Raw genomic sequence first — 4,210 nt, 5'->3', positions numbered from 1 at the left:
TTGTGTTAATCATGGTTCTTCTAATGGTCTTAAGAATCCGTTGACTTTGGAAAGATAATTAAGACTGCCAAACAATTGAGACTCTGGTTACCTCCTCACCACCATCTCCATTTTTACCGAAGGAAACATAGCTTGCTTGCTTCCTTGCTTCCTTCCTTCCATTTTTCTTTTCCTTCGTTCCTTTGTTCCTTCGTTTCTTTCTTTCTTTCTTTCTTTCTTTCTTTCTTTCTTTCTTTTTCTTTCTTCATTTCTTTCTTTCTTCCTTTCTTTCACAGATGCTTTTGTGTATCTTGTATGTGTGTGTTTGTAAGTATGTACATATGTGTACATGTATGTACAGGTATATATACATATGTGCCTGTCCACATAGGTGACAGAGGTTAATGTTGGGTATCTTCCTCAATTGCTCTCCACCTCATTCTTTTTCTTTTTTGAGACAGTCTCTTACTGAACCTGAAGCTTGCTGGTAGGCTGTCCACTCCACCCCACACCCTTACAAGCACAGTCTGCATTCTACATAGTTACTGGGGGTTGAATTTAGACCCACATGCTTGTGCAGCAGGCATCACTTGAGCTATTCCTCCTACCTGGAATTTAACTTTTATATGGGTTTATTGTTAGACGTTAGAGAGCCAGGCCAATGATTTCTATACTCAACATTTTGGAGGACTGATATTAATAATCAATCAACATTTATCATATTAGAAGCCCTACGTATGAGGTTCCAAACTAGGAGTCATAAGCAGTTACCTGTGATGTATGCTATACACAGTCATATGCTATTTCAGATAACTCTGTGAGTTGTTCAGGGATGTTGTTTGCTTAGGTTAGTGGCTAGACTACTACCTGAGGTTATATTGCACTAACAGTGAGGCCTGGCTGGAAGGATCTAGATGTCCTGCCCTTACCTGTCTGCAGCATTAGTACTTGCTTGTTGATGGTTTCAAGTCTTGTTTCTTTGTCTGGTGCCTTCTCATCCAGCAGGGCCTTTTCGAGGCCCCTTTGACATCAGGCTACATTGCACTTATGTAACATACTGATCTCTTGTCTGTCACTGCTGCCTTATTTGTTTGTTTGGTACAAGTGACAATGACATTTCATATTCAAAAAGAAGAGAAGAAAGTCTTTGGCTTTTTATAGGTGGCAATGTATGTAAGTATGAAGAGGTGGGAGGCATTAGTACCTTCTCTGTTTTCATTGAATATTCATTGCTTTTCTAGTCCCTCTGTCCATTAATTTCTGCAATCATCTTTGTTGTTTTCATTTTCTTTTTTTTTTAAATTATTGGTTCTTTGTAAATTTTAGATCATGCATCCAAATCCCACTCATCTCCCCTCTCTTAGTCCCCACTCTCCAACCTTGCAACCTCCCCATCAACGGAGAAAAAAAAAATCTCATTGTGGAAACTGCAGTGTGTCCCACAGTACCCTTTTGTCCATATATTTTTGCTGGCAAATATTCACTGCAATGAGTCACTGGTCTGGTATAAGGCCTCTGGATTGTACTGCTCTATCAATATAGGAACCCCATCTGGAGTCCTCTCAGATATCCTGTTGTTGTCCTGTGTCATGGAGACCCTATAGTCGTGGATTTTGTAGGACTGGCCCTTTTATGAACTCCAGAATGGGTAGATGTTGGTGTGGACCAATTCAAAGCCCTGGATTTGGGCCTGAATGGTATCTGAGCCGGTTAGCCCTCTGGCTCTCCCATTCTCACCAGCAACCCTGCAACTGCCCAGGTGAGGTGGAGTGTTATAGCTGTCAAGGGTCGCGGCCAATTCTCCACCTCTCATGATCCCAGGTCCAGCTCTCTTGCCTGCCATAGGTGGTAAGAGATGAGAAAGGGTGTGTCTTTCTCATTTGCACCACCTCACAGCAGACAAGAGGCAGGGACAGATCTGCTCTCACAATCTCAGGGCTGGGTCACCTACAACTCCTACATCCAGGGCAAGCTTTACTGTGTTTCCCAGATGAGGTGCAGGGGCTACTCTCCTGAGTGCTGCAGCAGGTGGCGGGCAGGGCCAGCCCTGCCATTCTGAAGACCTTGGGACAGCTTCCCTGCCTGCTGTAGGTAGCAAGGGGTAAGTTGGGGGAGTGGCATCTCTCCCTTGTCCATGTCACCACACAGCAGATAAGTGGGAAGGTCAGGGATGGCTTGCCTGCATCCTCAACACCAGAGTCAGCTGTGCTGCCTAGGTGAGGGGCAGGGACAGCTCTCCTGCTCTCATGACTTCAGGGCCAGGTCTCCCACCTGCCACAGCTGTTGAAGGGGGAGGAGGGAATCTGTCCCGCATCCATGCCACCTCACAGGAGATGAGTAGCAGGGCCAGCTCTCTCATTCTCGTATTCTCAGACTGACTCACTCACAACTCCCTCAGTGTATCTGGTGGGTCTCCCAATTACTGCAGCTGGATAGGGGCAGAATCAGCTCTCCTGTTCTCACACCCACAGGACAAACTCTCCCAAGATGTCCAGGTGTGGGGTGGGACCAATTCTGCACATCCCTCAGATGTCAACATCTCCTCAGTGGCATCCCACACCTGGAAAGTCCTCCTGAGCTTTGGTGGTAACATGATTGCTGCAGGGCCATGGAACCAGATGTGTCCCTGGTGGAAGCACAGTCCAGCAACTCACCATAGTCCCCGGTGGCATCACCAGCTACTCACATCAGGCTGTTCCTCACTACCCTTGAGTCTGCAGTTCTGTCTCTCTTCCTTGTGCCCACATCCTTCTGTTCCTCTCTTTCTTCCATTTCTCTACCACTTACTTGCTCCTCTTAGTGGCATCATTTCAGGAGTGTCTGGCATCATTTCAGGAGTGGTCTCAGGCGTGCTAGGCACTGCTTGTACATTACGGGACCAGGTAAGGATCATCTCAGGAACAGTCTGTCCCATCCAGGCCTGCGTGGCCCAGACTGGTGGTCATTTCAGGCTAACTCTCTGTTTGGGCCTCATGGTGATCTTCTGGTGGTTGGGGCCCATCTGAGTGGCCCTATGCAAGGGTTGTCTGTTTCAGGCTCAGGCCTGGTTCCAAGTGGGGGTCTTCTAGTCTCCAGCTTGCTCTCTGCCCTGGAAGCCTGTCTGGGCCTGCGTGGCCCAGGACTGGTGGTTGTTTCAGGCTTTCAGATGTTCACAGGTCAGAACATCGAGTGTAGACATAGCCTCTCTCCTCTCTGCCACCAGCTAATGCACAGGTGACACAGCAGTCACACTTGTAATTTTCTTAAGGATTACTTTATTCTCCCCCCACACCCCCAGTGTCTTAACACAGTTAAACTACTGATCTCAGGTCTTCACTAACATAGGCATGACAGCTATAAATTGCCCCCTAAAAACCACTTTAGCTACATCTCATAAGTCCCAGCATGCAGTGTTTTTAGTTTCTTTCATACTAAAATAGTTTCCTTTCCATTGTGATTTCTTGCTTGGTATACTCTAAGTGAGTTTAGGACTTTGTTATTTGAGTTTCACATGTTTCTGTGTTTCCCAAGTTTCTGTTGTTCATTCTATTGTGGTTAGGAATTTATCTAGTATGGCTTTGAGTGTTTAAAACTTACTGAGAATTATTTTGTGTCTTAGATATCATGGGTGTTTTTTTTTTCTTTCTGTATAATGTTCCAAGTGATCTGAGAAAAATGTGTGCTCTCTTGTGGTTGGTGGGACATTCCAGAGACACTAGTTAGATCAAGTTGGTGGATAGTGTTGCTCAAGTCTCATTCCTTTGTTCAGTTATTGTCTAGTTGTTGTATATGTTATAAAAATTGAAGTGTTAAAGTCTGACTCTCACCATACAACTGTTTCTCTCTTAGTGTTGGTTCCTGTCCTACAGGGCTGTTTTTAAGTTTATCATTTTATATGGTTGGCCCTTATGTCATTAGGAGAATGTCTCATTTTATTTAAAATTTAAAATTATGGTAATATTTGTGTGTGTGTGTGTGTGTGTGTGTGTGTGTGCTCTGAAGTGCTTTTGTCTAGGCTATGTAGCTTTTGTGACTGTCTTTTGTCTGCTTTGTATTTTTCTGTCTTTTTCCTTTGGACTATGTCTTTGAATTTAGGTGTTTCTGAAAAAAGTGCATAGTTTGGTCTCAGCTTTCACCCAGTCTAACAATGAATTCATATTTAATGTTTTGTATATATCATATACATATACACATATACATATACATATATCTGCCATTTTTATTTTTTTTAAATGCTCATGTTTTTATTCAT

The 4,210-nt window shown here is 44.1% G+C and overlaps 1 non-coding gene across 1 annotated transcript; it reads right to left on the bottom strand.

The window, feature by feature from the left end:
* Nucleotides 1–3,099: 3,099 nt before the first annotated feature.
* LOC114625754 lies at nucleotides 3,100–3,230 on the bottom strand. The gene has a single exon (XR_003712128.1). It is a non-coding gene; the product is annotated as a small nucleolar RNA SNORA17 (small nucleolar RNA).
* Between the last annotated feature and the right edge of the window lie 980 nt (nucleotides 3,231–4,210).

Source organism: Grammomys surdaster, unplaced genomic scaffold (assembly GCF_004785775.1).
Source record: "Grammomys surdaster isolate TR1022 unplaced genomic scaffold, NIH_TR_1.0 220, whole genome shotgun sequence".
NCBI classification, from domain to species: Eukaryota; Metazoa; Chordata; class Mammalia; order Rodentia; family Muridae; genus Grammomys; species Grammomys surdaster.
The sequence above is the reverse complement of the archived record's forward strand: the minus strand, read 5'-3'. Positions and strand labels throughout refer to the sequence as shown.